The 15,787-nt window shown below is 45.1% G+C and overlaps 1 protein-coding gene across 3 annotated transcripts in view; it reads right to left on the bottom strand.

The window, feature by feature from the left end:
• Positions 1-15,787, bottom strand: part of LRFN5 (leucine rich repeat and fibronectin type III domain containing 5) — a 72,830-nt gene that overhangs the window by 8,346 nt on the left and 48,697 nt on the right. The gene's annotated exons all lie outside the window — the stretch shown is intronic.

Genomic DNA, 15,787 nt, shown 5'->3' with positions numbered 1-15,787 from the left:
ATAGGTGGCATTTAACACCAACTAAACTTGCCAAAATGTATAAGATAAGAAATAAGGAATGTTGGAAATGTAAAGAAAAGGAAGGAAATTTCTATCATATGTGGTGGACTTGCAGTAAAGTCAAAGTCTTCTGGGAAATGATATATAATGAGTTAAAGAAAATGTACAAAAGTACATTTGCTAAAAAACCAGAAGCATCTTTACTGGGCATAGTAGAGGAAGAAATTCCAGAGATACCAAGAATAGTTTATGCATGCAACAACAGCAGCAAGGACTCTATTAGCCCCCAAACAGAACCAACCGGAATGAGCAACGATTGAAGAGTCGCGGGTGAAGATGATGGAATATGCACAACTGGCGCAGCTGAAAATCCGAAACCAGCGTGATGAAGCTTTCCCAAAACACTGGAGTAAATTTATACAATATTTGAATGACGATTGCAGACAATTAACAACACCAGCAGGATTGACTTAAGAATACTTGTAATGTTTATGATTTATACCTTTTTATATTTATTTAAAATGGATGAAATGTAGGGAGGAAGAGGTACAAACGCGATGAAATAGATAGGAATTATGGTAACCACAAATCAAGCCATTGGCCCATCTTGCCCAGAACCCTGTTCTCACATCCAGGTGCCTGTTGTGGGCAGCCCAAAACCAGGATTCGAACACAAGACCCCTCTCCCCTCCTGAGGTTTACAGTAACTGGGATTCAGAAGCCTGGCTGCCTCTGACTGTGGAAGCAGAGCTGAGCAGGGTAGAGAACAATCAGGATTTTTTTTTTTTAAAAAAAGGATATTTTTAATTTAAATAGTTTTGTAAAAAAATTAAATTGGATTTTTTTAAAAAATGCTTTTGGAGAGAAAATCTTTCTAAAGATTTTTCTATTTAAGTTACACTAGAGTCCAAAGGCTATTCATCAGGAAATAAGGATTTGTTTAAGTTTCATGTGTGCTAAAAGGTTTCTTAATAAAAAAAATTGTTGAACCACATCAGTTAACAAACATGGATACATATGCTATAATGTTATTGTTTTAGTTAAATAGATGGTTTAAATTGTTATGAAGGAAATGGTTATTTTTCTCCTTCCAATAAAGTACAGCAGAAAAGTTCTCCAAATATCAACAGTTCACTTATTAAACCTCACAGTAATTTCATAATTATCGGTCTTTGTATTTCTGATAGTAGAACCAAATTCATAATTTTTGATAGAACTGTAGAAACTACTCTGAAAATTTATTAGTCCAAAAACGAAACCTTCATCTGGTTGTAAATATTAAGATGATACCAGCAAGAATGAGTCTTTCTGTAAAAAAAAAAAAAAAAGATTTAAATCAAGTCTTACTGACTAGTGATTTAAATCGTGATTTAAATCGGTTTTGGTCTGAAGCTAAAGAAGAGAAGGCTGAGCTTAAGGCAGAAGCAAGGCCTTCCCTCATCTGTACTGGACTAGGGCAAGGAAATGGGCGCAATGAAGACCTGATATTGCAGCCGAGACCCTGAAGGATATTGCCCTATTGGGAAAACTAAGGAAAAGGGACATGAGAAGCTAAGAAGAACCTGCTGGATCAGGCCATCTAGTCCGGCCTCCTCTTCTCACGGTGGGCAGAAGATGCCTCTTCTGGGAAGCCAGCAAGCAGATTTCAAGCACAAGAGCAATTCTCCCTCCCTGTGGTTTCTGGAAAGTGATAATCGGAGAAGTTGCTGCCTTTGACCGTGGAGGAACAGTACTGTCTAGCCATCCTGGCTGGGTGTCATTGATAGTCTTTTATCCCTCATGAATTTGCCCAATCCTCATTAAAAGCCATCTAGGTTGGTGGCCAGGGTCGTCTTTACCTGGGGGTGCAAGGGGTGTGGGGTACCCAGGCGCCAAATTCTGGGGGGCGCCAAATGTATACCTAGCGTCAAATATTCCCGACGATTCAAGAAACAAAAGCAGTTATTTCAGCTGTGTCATTGTTACAGGTGAGCGATTTTCCTCCCCCCAAAATAGCTCAACAACTTTAAATTTGCCCCCCTAAAATTTTTTGGGGTAGCTAAACTAAATTTGGGGGCACTGGGTGGATCTTTGCACCCCGGCGGCGCATATGCTAAAGATGGCCCTGTTGGTGGCCATTGCTCCCTCCCTCCCTCCTGTGGGAGTGAGTTCCGTAGTTTAACTAGGCACTGCATGAAGAGGATCGAATCTCCCCACATTCATTCATTGGATGTCCACAAAGTCTAGTGTCTCCTCAAAACTAAAAAGTCCCGAACACGGCCACCTTTCTTCGCAGAGAAGCTGCTCCAGCCCTCAATCATTTCGGGGGCCCTTTTCTCATCCCTTTCATTTTATCCAAGTAGGACCAATTCAGCCAGCTAGCCCTGGGGATTATCTAATGCTTATTAGATGGATTTCCCCTAAATTGATTTCTGAACTTTAAATTTTATTGTTATTCATGTTTTTATACTTTATTTTATGCTGCTTTTACTATTAAGTGTTTTAAATTTGTTGCTAGCCGCCCTGAGCCCGGTTTTTGAACTGGGAAGGGCGGGGTATAAATTATTATTATTATTATTATTATTATTATTATTATTATTATCCTTTTTGACGTGAGGCACCCAGAACTGTACACAGGACTCCAGATGCAGTTGCGCCATAGATTTGGGCAAAGGCATTAGGATACTGCCAGTTTTGCTTCCCCTTTCTTTCCTAATTATCCCTAACACAGAATTTGCCATTTCCATGGCTGCCACACACGGGCTCAGCAATTTCATACCTGTTTGGCTTGATTTTATTTCATTTGCAAGCAAGGAGGAGCATGACCTGGAAGCCCCCTCAGTCCACGAGCGAATAAGGCCAGTACAGTGACTCAGGGCCTGCAAATACTTTCAATTCTTTTCCCTGGCCATCACAGGGCCCACGTTTTGCAACCCTGTCTGGTCTAACCTCAATATCTATGCCAGAAATAGTTCCAGTTGCTGCATTTGACGCATCCACGCACCTGTGGTTTATTTCCTTTGGTTTTGTTTCTCATCTGTCCTTGTTCACCAGCGATCCATCATTCTATTTATTTACATAGTTATTAAAAATATGTATATACCCCTGCATCGTAAAAATCGTAGCAGAGCAGTTTGCGGCAATATAAAACCATGCAGCTGGCGGTCGCACGGGGACTCTGCGAATTGTCAGCCGATCCTGTATGATTAGGCCATGTTTTGCAGTATTTGGTATAACCTTCGCAGAAACAATTCAACAGATGTTATTTAAGAAGAAGACAAAGGAAAGAAACAAACGCTTCTCGCTGTGCCAGGGAGAGTCAAACAATGGATAAGGAAGACTCGGAAGCAGCACCAGGGGACATGGAAAGGGGCGTCCCCAAACTCAGAGCACCGAAGTCAGGAAGACGGCAAGAGCTGTGAGCAAAGATAACTGGCCTGTCCTGCTCCCTGCATAACATGGGATTTGTTCTGTTTTTGAACGTAAGCCATTGAACCTCCAGCATACCCTCCAACACTCCTCAAATGAAAATAGGGACATTTCTCACTTCCCTCCAACTGACCCTCCTCACCCCCCTCTTTTGCCTGTATCCCCCACCATCACAGAGCACTTCCACCACCAACGGGACGCAGCACTCGTGCCCTCCCTACTCCTGAGAAAAGCCCTGAATCCCAATTTTATTTTATTGCATTCTTTGGTAGATTTACAAAAAAGGAAAACGCATGCCAATATATGCATTTTAGAGAGGGGCGAGATTAGATGCAGGTGCACAATGCATATATTTTTTAAAAAACCAAGACTCCTCCCACTCCGCTCTGCTCCCCCATTCTTCCTGCCCAGGGTGGCCCTGCCCTCTGCCTGCCCCCCACAACCAGGGGGTCACGTGGGGCTGGGGCTGGCCAGCCGCAGCCCCTCCTCGCCCGCTCTCCAGCCGCCGCCAAGAGATGCCCAAGGGATGCTCCTTATCGGCTGCTGCTCAGGACAAATGCCGGCTCAGCCTCCCCCCCCCCCCCCCGAGATCAGGGGCGGCAGCACCAGCTGGTGGTGGCCAAAATGACATTTCAGGATCAAATCCAAAGCCAGGAGGGCTTTCATAATTCCTGGAAAATTGGGAGACTTGGAGGGTATGCTACAGGCAGAGCCTCATAAGACAAGGCCAACGTTCTCAGTGTTTAAAGTTACACTGTAAACCAGAGGTTCCCAAATGTTTGGGGGCCATCGCCCCCCCCCCCCCCGTTCCATAAATTCATCCCCAGTTCCCCCTTCCTTATAAAAACCATTATCCAGAAGAGCAGTTTGCAGGACTCACTAAGGAAGATGGTACGGCAATTCAAATCAGCAACCAAATAAGTGCACTTTTGTTCAAACCCCAATTAATACTACTCACTTCAATGAAGTCTACAAAGCAGATGAACTGCATCTGGGGCTGACAGACACCTCCAGCGTGTCCCCCGGTGCCCCCTCACCTCTTGGCATCCCCCTAGGGAATCCCTTTCCCCACCCACTTTGGGAACCACTGTTGTTATCCAGCTTGGAGGCTCCGTGATGCTTGTCCCTAGCAAAAGATGAAGCCACATTCTGCCTCCCCCTGGAACAGGTTGGGAGGCCTGGAGCGAAGCCTCATGAGGTGAGGGTGGGGCACATAATAATAATAATAATAATAATAATAATAATAATAATAATAATTTATTTATACCCCACCCTTCTGGCTGGGTTTCCCCAGCCAGTCTGAGCGGCTTTCAACAGAACATTAAAAACAGAATAAAACTTCAAACATTAGAAACTTCCCTAAACAGGGCTGCCTTCAGATGTCTTTTAAAAGTCACATACAGTGGTACCTCGGGTTATGGACACTTCAGGTTACAAACTCCGCTAATCCAGAAATATTACCTCGGGTTAAGAACTTTGCTTCAGGATGAGAACAGAAATCGTGCTTCGGCGGCGTGGCAGCAGCAGGAGGCCCCATTAGCTATAGTGGTGTTTCAGGTTAAGAACAGTTTCAGGTTAAGAACAGACCTCCAGAACGAATTAAGTTCTTAACCTGAGGTACCACTGTAGTTGTTTATTTCCTTGACACCTGACGGAAGGGCGTTCCACAGGGCGGGCGCCACTACCGAGAAGGCCCTCTGCCTGGTTCCCTGTAACCTCACTTCTCGCAGGGAAGGAACCCCCAAAAGGCCCTCAGGAGAGGGACCCTGGTGTCCGGGCTGAGCAATGGGGGGGGGGGTTACTGGGCCGAGGTCATTTAGGGCACCCAGCCGCCTCTTTCTCAGTAGTGCAGAGGCCAGAGGAGAAGGTGGCTTTGTTGCAAATACCCCATGGCAAAAAGACAGGCTCCCCAACACACAGAGGGGTGGGTAAAGGAATCAGACCCCCATGGCCACTTCTGGTGGGGGCTGCTCCTTAGTCTCAAGTCTTCTTCTTGATTTATTTCCTGCATTTATATCCCAGCTTTTTCTCCCCAGGGAGCTCCAGGCGCCTTACATGGTTCTGACCCCCTCCTCGTTTAATCTCCACAACAGTCCTGCAAGACGGGTCAGTCTGAGAGAGAGAAGGCACTTCTCCAGATTTTGCAATGCGGTTCTGCCAAGCGGCTCTTGCAAGGGCAAATGCTCACACCAAGGCAAGAATGGAGGAAAACGGCAAAGAAAGAGGCATCTTATTATGGAAAGTTGTTTTGCAAAAAATGTCTTTATCAAGCAAAACTGCAAACAGGTGTGTCCATTTGTAGGAAATCACACTAAAATGTTGTGGGGTAACAGCAACAATAATGGTGGCAAACTGCTGTGAAAATGGGGAGCCTTGAGCTTAGGACTACTGTGGGGTTGTAGCTCAGTGGTTAGAGCAGGCATCCCCAAACTCGGCCCTCCAGATGTTTTGGGACTACAATTCCCATCATCCCTGACCACTGGTCCTGCTAGCTAGGGATGATGGGAGTTGTAGTCCCAAAACATCTGGAGGGCCGAGTTTGGGGGTGCCTGGCTTAGAGCATCTCCCTGCCCGAACCCCTGGAAAGTGTGTCCCGGTCTCTGCAGGCGATACAGATCTAGCTAGACCAGCAGGTCTGTCTTTGTATCGAGGTCCCTTGCTGGCTGCCTAAGGCTGGAGGAAGAAGCAAATAATTTTATTTATGACGCTCCCTTCATCCGAAGGTCCCAGGGAAGACGGCAGCAGGAAAGCAACGTCATAAACCACAGTCACGAAAATAGGGGGAGTTGTAAATATAGGGGAAACGAGAAAGCAAAGGGGAGAGGCGAGTCAGCCAGCTGCCCACCGCAAGTGGCCTCGATTGGCCCGGACTCGGGGGCAAGGAGTCCAAGGGGCCCAGACACCATCATCATCATCATCATCATCATCATCATCATCATCATTTATTATTCATACCCCGCCCATCTGGCTGAGTTTCCCCGGCCACTTTGGGAGGCTCCCAATCAAATGTTAAAAACAGTACAACATTAAATATTAAAAACTTCCCTGAACAGGGCTGCCTTCAGATGTCTTTTAAAGATAGGATAGCTGCTTATTTCCTTCACATCTGAAGGGAGGGCGTTCCACAGGGAGGGTGCCACCACCGAAAAGGCCCTCTGCCCTGTTCTCTGTAGCTTTGCTTCTCGCAATGAGGGAACCGCCAGAAGACCCTCGGCACTGGACCTCAGTGTCCGGGCAGAACGATGGAGGTGGAGATGCTCCTTCAGGTATACTGGACCGAGGCCGTTTAGGGCTTTAAAGGTCAGCACCAACACTTTGAATTGTGCTTGGAAACATACTGGGAGCCAATGCAGATCTCTCAGGACCGGTGTTATGTGGTCCCGGCGACCACTCCCAGTCACCAGTCTAGCTGCCATATTCTGGATTAATTGCAATTTCTGGGTCACCTTCAAAGGTAGCCCCACGTAGAGCACGTTGCAGTAGTCCAAGCGGGAGATAACTAGAGCATGCACCACTCTGGCGAGACAGTCTGCGGGCAGGTAGGGTCTCAGCCTGCGTACCAGGTGGAGCTGGGAGACAGCTGCCCTGGATACAGAATTGACCTGTTCCTCCATGGACAGCTGTGAGTCCAAAATGACTCCCAGGCTGCACACCTGGTCCTTCAGGGGCACAGTTACCCCATTCAGGACACAACCTGAGACGTCTCCAAAGACTCAGGACTGCCCTGCCTGAGCATCCTCTCTTGGGACAGGCTCCGTCCTTCTGCATCCTCTCCTCCTCAGGCTTCTAGTCCCTGTGAGCATCCCCACAACCACAGACACACACAGACCTCCCCACAGCCCCCAAGGGGAGTCCCTGGCAAACGCTCTCTCGCCCGATGCAGTAACCGCAAGGAAACCTGCCGGCATCCTGGGTGAGTCTGGGGGCTTCTGGGTGGCTTTGATCTACAGGATCCTGCTCCCTCTCCAAGGACGTGGCTTTGAAAAGTGGGGGAGAAAAAGGGAATAATTTATGACAAATGGGTTTGGAAAGGTGTGACTGCTCCATTAGGAGGCTTCAAAGCAAATCCACTTAGCAAATCCAAGACCTTGTCCACACGCTCTTCCATCATTCATCCATGGGTATATATAAATAAAAAATAATTCATGGATATCCTTTTCCCCTGTCGTTCCCTCCCCCAAACAGAGGGTGTTAGTGTCTCCTGAGTAGCGCTAACTTTCCAATCCTTGCGCTAATCAGATTACCTTGAAGGATTAAAGGTCAGCGGGGATGAGCCAAAAATAAAGCGCAAATCAAACCTGATGGCTGCAAAAGGCCTTGGCTTTTCTCCTGCCTGGAGGCTGGTTGGTGCTTGTGGAGAATCAAAGAGCTGCAGAGCTGGAAGGGAACCCCAAGGGTCCTCTAGTCCAGCCCCCTGCAATGCAGGAATCACAGCTCAAGGGTCCCTGATAGGCGGCTGCCCAACCGGTGTTTGAAAACCTCCAAGGAAAGAGAGTCCACCACCTCCCAAGGGAATCCGTCCCGCCATCAAACAGCTCTCACCAGTGCCAGATTTACATATAGGCTAAACAAGCTCTAGTTTAGGGCCCCACTCTCTTGGGGGCCCCAAAAAACTTAAGGAAAAAAACCTGGATGTACATTTCCAAAATACAGTGGTACCTCAGGTTAAGAACTTAATTCGGTCTGGAGGTCCGTTCTTAACCTGAAACTTTTCTTAACCTGAAGCAGCACTTTAGCTAATTAGCTGAAGCAAAGTTCTTAACCCAAGGTATTATTTCTGGGTTAGCGGAGTCTGTAACCTGAAGCATCTGTCACCCAAGGTAACCCAAGATAAAAAAACAAATAAAATAAAACTGACCTACAGCAACAGTGTTTTGTGTTGTGGAGGCTCCTATGATGTAAGTCATGGACCCCGCCTGCTCGCCTGTTCCCTCAAATATCACTGGTTTGCTCCTTTCTATATAGAGGGTGCCTACATTCTGCATGTGCAAATGGTTTTAGATACCTATTAGTTCCATCAATTACCATATAGCAGGGGTGGCCAACCCCCAAGAGGCTGCGATCTACTCACTGGCAGTGATCTACCCCCTTAAAAACTGGCAGTGATCTACCCCCTTTTTTGGGGTTCAGGTCAAAATTGTTGAGCTTTTTTAGGGAGGAGGAAAGCCCTGTTTTTTAGGTTGGTGAGCTTCTTTGCAGGGAGCCAGTGAACTACCAGTGATCTACCACAGACATCCGGTGATCTACCTGTTGGACATCCCTGCTATATAGCATATATTCAACACACAAAAACAGCAACAATTTGCTGTTGACAAAGGACAGCTGGACATATCAAGGGCCCCATGACCTTCAGGAGCTGAGGGCCTCATCAAACCTCCATCTGGCCCTGGCTCTCAATGTCGGAAAGGTCTACCTAATGTTTCGTCGGAATCTAACCCTGGGAGAGCTCGTGATTTCTGTCATTCCTGAATTTACTGACCTGCTCTGCACTTCCTATAAGATGTTTTGAACGATGATTGCCAGCTGCTTTGGCCACAGGCTCATTGTGGCAAAGGGACTTCTGCACAATTAATTCAAACCAAATCTAGAAGTTTATCTGACTCCCTCAACCCTCACCTCTCTGTTTTTGTACATTACATATTTATTCAGACTCAGCCTTTTCCCCTGATGGGACTCAAGGCAAAGTACAAAGAGCCAGTCCCCTCTTTGAGGCCACACTTTGGTTGCAACACATTTCAAGCAGGTCTGGGGAAATCTGGCATGCCAGATGTTGATGGGTTTTTTTAAAAAAATAAAAAATAAGTTATTTGACTTTGTTGATCAATTCAGTCCTTTTACATCTTTTGTGTATTGTGGCATTTTATACATTCTGACTCACTGTTATTTTTATTGATTATAATATAGTAATGATTTATTGCAATTGTTGAGGGTGAATTTCTATTTCATTACAGTGGTACCTCTGGTTATGTACTTAATTCGTTCTGGAGGTCCGTTCTTAACCTGAAACTGTTCTTAACCTGAAGCACCACTTTAGCTAATGGGGCCTCCTGCTGCCGCCGGAGCATAATTTCTGTTCTCATCCTGAAGCAAAGTTCTTAACCCGAGGTACTATTTCAGGGTTAGCGGAGTCTGTAACCTGAAGCGTATGTAACCTGAGGTACCACTGTATTAGCTGCTATTACATTCTAAATGCATTACTTGCTATTTCTTTATTTGATATAAGTTGTTTATGTGAAGGTCATATTCTTATCTGCATTGGATCAGATTGCTTTGAGATGTCTCCCAGGAAGACATCTGTTTGCTAACACAAGGAACATTATTGATATTTTGGAACTTTTGCAAACAGACATAAATACAAAAGCAGTCTTAATTTTTATAGACGCGGAGAAGGCCTTTGACAATATCTCCTGGAAATTTATGATGGGAAATTTAAAAGAGATGGGAGTGGGACGGGGTTTTGAGAATGGGATTGGGGCGATATATTCAGAACAGAAAGCTAAACTGATAGTTAATAATGTGGTTACAGAAGAGTTTAAAATTGAAAAAGGGACACGACAAGGTTGCCCTATTTCCCCTTTGTTATTTATTTCGGTTCTGGAAGTGCTATTAAACATGATTAGAGAGGATCGGTTGGTGGAAGGAATTCAGGTCGGTCAGAAACAATATAAATTAAAAGCTTTTGCAGATGACCTGGTTTTGACCTTGCAGAAGCCAGAGCCCAGTACGAAAAGAGTATTACAACTGATTAATGATTTTGGTCGGGTGGCTGGATTTAAATTAAATAAACAGAAAACTAAGGTTTTGGGGAAAAATTTGACGGATACAGAGTCAGAACGGTTTCAGAATGAGATGGAACTTAACGTGGTCAAAAAAGTAAAATACCTAGGGGTAAACATAACAGCAAAAAATCTAAGTCTATTTAAGGACAATTATGAAAAATGCTGGACAGAAATTAAGAGAGACCTAGATAGTTGGTCAAAATTGAAACTTTCTTTGTTAGGCCGAATTGCTGCTATCAAGATGAATGTATTGCCAAGGATGTTGTTTTTATTTCAAACACTTCAGGTCTTGGACAAAACAGGGTGCTTTCAGAAGTGGCAGAGAGACATTTCTAAGTTTGTCTGGCAGGGCAAAAAGCCCAGAATTAAGTTTAAGATATTAACTGATGCAAAACAAAGAGGGGGCTTTGCCCTGCCAGACTTAAAGTTGTATTATGAAGCCGCAGCGTTCTGCTGGCTAAAAGACTGGCTACTTCTTGAGGACACTGATGTGTTGGATCTGGAAGGGTTTAACAATGCTTTTGGATGGCATGCATATTTATGGTATGACAAGGTTAAAGCAAATAAGGCCTTTAAGAACCATATTGTCAGAAAATCATTGTTTAATGTCTGGACAAAATATAAAAACTTGCTGGAAAATAAAACACCAAGGTGGCTTTCACCTTTGGAAGCCAAGGCCCGAAAAAGACCCAATATGGAGGCTAAATGGCCAAAATATTGGGAAATACTAGAAAAGGATGGAGACAATTGGAAATTGCAGAGTTTGGAGAAAATGAAAGACAAAGTGCGAGATTGGTTACATTACGCTCAGATTAAAGAAGTTTTTAAAAATGATAAGAAACTAGGGTTCCAGGTGGAGAAATCGAAATTAGAAACAGAATTGTTAGAACCAAAGATTAAGGTACTTTCAAGGATGTATAACTTGCTGTTGAAATGGAATACACAAGATGAAACGGTTAAATCTGCTATGATAAGGTGGGCACAGGACATTGGGCATAATATCATGTTTGAGGACTGGGAGAGGTTGTGGAGCAATGGATTGAAATTTACTGCATGTAACGCTCTGAAAGAAAATGTAATGAAAATGATTTATAGATGGTATATGACCCCAGTCAAACTTGCCAAAATTTACCACCTGTCTGATAATAAGTGTTGGAAATGCAAAGAGTGTGAGGGAACGTTCTTCCACCTCTGGTGGACTTGCCCTAAAGTGAAGGCGTTCTGGGAAATGATTTATAATGAACTAAAAAAGGTATTTAAATATACCTTCACTAAGAAACCAGAGGCTTTCCTTTTGGGTATTGTCGGCCAAGGGGTGGCAAGGAAGGACCAGACATTCTTTATGTATGCAACAACAGCAGCAAGGATACTACTCGCAAAACATTGGAAAACTCAAGATCTACCCACACTGGAAGAATGGCAGATACAACTGATAGACTACATGGAACTGGCTGAAATGACCGGCAGAATCCGTGACCTGGGAGAAGAGAGGATTGAGGAGGACTGGAAGAAATTTAAGAACTATTTACAAAGGTATTGTAATTTGAGTGAATGCTAAACAAGATGCTAGATCAAAATAACTGAGCACCACTAAATTTAGAAGTTTTTTAAGAAAATAAGTAAGACTGTGAAATTTAGCTCCTTTTGAGAATTATAAGATTATGAAACATAGAAGGGATATAAGAATTTAAATAAGATGATAAATTGCTGACAAAATGTTACAACGATGAAAATGGGAGCGGGAGATGTGAGGAAGTCCAAAGAAAATGTGAAAATATGTTAAGATCAATGTTACATTGTTTATTATGTTTATCTTTATTGTAAAATTTAATAAATTGCTTTAAAAAAAAAAAAAATTGAAATGAACTACATTTCCCACCATCAGACATCTTATTTATGAAGAATATTTGTACTGCTGTGCCATACAAAATATCAAAGTGGTTTACACCAATAAAACCATAAAACCATCCCATAAAAACCACAACAAAATAAAACAAAAAGTCAGACATCAACAAAATGTTGTGGAAGGTTGCAGTTTTAATGGCCTGCAGAGGCCGAGAGGAATAGAATAGGAAGGTTTTCAGCAGGCTTTTAGAAGCTGGCACAGAAGGTCCCTGCTGAGTCTCCAGTGGCAAAGAGTCCCAGAGGACTGGGCTGAGAACACTGAACATATTTCAGGTGTGCATATTTGGCTACTCTTTCACCTCACTTTCCTAACCCCCCACAAAACTCCCTGAAATGCAACGAGACTTGCACCAGCAGTGGAGACTTCCAGGAGGCTGATCCCCAGACTGATCCCCAGAGAGAACTTGCTGCAAGGTGGATCCAAAAGAGAAAATAACAGAACACCTCTAGTCATCACATACAGCTCCCAAGTTAAAACAGTTCAACACATCCTCAGAGATCTACAACCTTTCCTAGACAATGACAGTTCTCTTTCTCAAGCTCTGGGAGGAAGACCTTTCATCGCCTACAGACAGCCACCCAATCGTAAACAACTCCTCACCCACAATAATACAGCAACCAGACTTAACATGGACACTGGTACCAGAGCCTGCGATAAACCCAGATGCTAACTTTGCTGCCACAGACACCCGGACAACACCATCACTGGCCCCAACAACATCCAACATCTCAGGCCGATTTAATTGCTCATCTTCTAACATTGTGCATGCCATCAAATGCCAACAGTGCCCCTCAGTTCTCTATATTGGACAAACAGGCCAAACCCTACTCCAAAGGATAAAGGGACATAAATCTGACATCAGGAATCACAAGACAGAGAAGTCAGAAGGAGAATACTTCAGTCTCCCAGGCCATTCAATACAGGATCTCCAAGCAGCTGTCTTATTACAGAAGGATTTCAGAAATAGACTTGAAAGAGAAGTTGCTGAATTACAACTTATCACTAAACTGAAAACTATGGAGAGATCTGGTCTTAATAGAGATATTGGATTCCTGTCTCATTATATATGCTAATCATCTACATAGTATCCCTTGCTTTTTCCTGTAGGACTAATTGCAGTCATTAACAGTCACAGGTTTACCATACCCATTGAGTCAATCACCCATCTCCTGTTCCCCTCCTGAGAAAAACCCCACCCCACCCTCCCACTATATAGAAGGGTCTGGTGACTTCTGTTTCTGTGTATCTGAAGAAGTGTGCATGCACACGAAAGCTTATACCCAGAACAAACTTAGAATCATAGAATCATAGAGTTGGAAGAGACCACAAGGGCCATCGAGTCCAACCCCCTGCCAAGCAGGAAACACCATCAGAGCACTCCTGACATATGGTTGTCAAGCCTCTGCTTAAAGACCTCCAAAGAAGGAGACTCCACCACACTCCTTGGCAGCAAATTCCACTGTCGAACAGCTCTTACTGTCAGGAAGTTCTTCCTAATTTTTAGGTGGAATCTTCTTTCTTGTAGTTTGGATCCATTGCTCCGTGTCCGCTTCTCTGGAGCAGCAGAAAACAACCTTTCTCCCTCCTCTATGTGACATCCTTTTATATATTTGAACATGGCTATCATATCACCCCTTAACCTCCTCTTCTCCAGGCTAAACATGCCCAGCTCCCTTAGTTCCTCATAAGGCATCGTTTCCAGGCCTTTGACCATTTTGGTTGCCCTCCTCTGGACACGTTCCAGTTTGTCAGTGTCCTTCTTGAACTGTGGTGCCCAGAACTGGACACAGTACTCCAGGTGAGGTCTGACCAGAGCAGAATACAGTGGCACTATTACTTCCCTTGATCTAGATGCTATACTCCTATTGATGCAGCCCAGAATTGCATTGGCTTTTTTAGCGGCCGCGTCACACTGTTGGCTCATGTCAAGTTTCTGGTCAACCAAGACTCCTAGATCCTTTTCACATGTACTGCTCTCAAGCCAGGTGTCCCCCATCTTGGATTTGTACCTCTCATTTTTTTTGCCCAAGTGCAATACTTTACATTTCTCCCTGTTAAAATTCATCTTGTTTGTTTTGGCCCAGTTCTCTAATCTGTCAAGGTCGTTTTGAAGTGTGATCCTGTCCTCTGGGGTGTTAGCCACCCCTCCCAGTTTGGTGTCATCTGCAAATTTGATCAGGATGCCCTTGAGTCCATCATCCAAGTCGTTGATAAAGATGTTGAATAAGACCGGGCCCAAGACAGAACCCTGTGGCACCCCACTAGTCACTCTTCTCCAGGATGAAGAGGAACCATTGATGAGCACCCTTTGGGTTCGGTCAGTCAGCCAACTTAGTTGGTCTCTAAGGTGCTACCGGACAATTTATTATTATTATTTTATATATTAGGAGGCTGGGAGAGAGACTTGCCTTCCTTGCCCTTCTGGACATTTGCCCTTTGCTGCTGCCAGCCTCCTCGGGAGTAAGGCTATGGGAGCCAGCTGCAGACCAGCTACCTCTCCCTTGCCTTGAAGCCAGGCTCCTTGGAGGGCAGCTAAATCAGGGCCAGAAACATGACTGTTGGTTAACTCATGTCTTGCTGTGTCTCCATGTACCTAAGCCCAGATTGCATTTTCAGAATGGTAATATTGCCTTTATTCTCCGTTTGCCCAAATTGCTGATTTCTGTCATTTTTTGATTGACTTCCGTAAACTGCGTTTTGTATACTTGCACTTCCAGGGCTCTGCATTCGATTGTTGTCAGGTGGCATACAGATAAAAATAAAGACTTCTAAAAGCACGAGGTGCCAGTATTAAAACTAAGTTTAGTTAAAACTAAAACTAAACTGGCACAGCGCCAGCCTTTCTGTTAAAAGCAGTCTGTTCCCAAATGCCTGTGGGGAGACGTCTTGCAAGACCGGGGCGGACTTGGGCAGAGGTGTAGCGGGGGGGGGGGGGGAGATGTTCTGGGTCACGTATCTCTCCTGGGGGCAACGAAGGGCTCGGGTGCCTGCAGGCTCCGCGCTGCCCAAAACGGCACCGTGGGGCTTGTGTCTGCCCACCACCTCCCCCTCAGCCACCCTACAGCTGAGGGGGAGACGGGGGGCAGACTCCAGGGAGGCTCCATGCAGCGCGCCCTGCCCTGGCTCACCCCACCCCACCCTGGGCACAGGGGCCCCCAAGCAGCTAGCTATGCCGCTGGACTTTGGTAATCTTTTGTAATATGGCTCTCTGTGTGAGGCCAAAATTTACCCCCTCCACCAATGGATCATCTCAGTTTTGGATCTTCTGGATTTTGTGCCCCCTTGGCTCAGCACCCTGTTCAGGGAAGCCACCTGCTGCCAGGCGTCAAGGAATCTGATCCCTGACGGCAGGCTGGCAGGAATAGACAAGACAAAGAAGCTCTTACCAATGGCTTTTATTCAATATTCACAGAGGGAGGCTTAGAAATGATACCTCTTGGAGCAATGGCGTTGCTCTGAGCAATCTCCACCCCACTTCTCTCCTCAATCGCCAACAGCACCACCCACCTTACAGTTGCTGCTTAAGGCCATTTGGTTACAAGCCTTTGCTCTCCTACTTTCACTGCCCGCCAGGTTCTGGGAAAAGGGGGGCCTGGAATGCTGTCTAGTGATAATGAGTCATCCAGCTGCTCCGGATCTGCTTCCCCCCCACTTCCTCTCCCATTATTTCCTAACTTTGCTCTTTGTCTCCCTC

The sequence above is a fragment of the Podarcis pityusensis genome (genome assembly GCF_964106645.2).
Source record: "Podarcis pityusensis genome assembly, chromosome: 1".
NCBI lineage: Eukaryota > Metazoa > Chordata > Lepidosauria > Squamata > Lacertidae > Podarcis > Podarcis pityusensis.
Note: the sequence above shows the minus strand (reverse complement) of the source record. Positions and strands in the feature narration are given on the sequence as shown.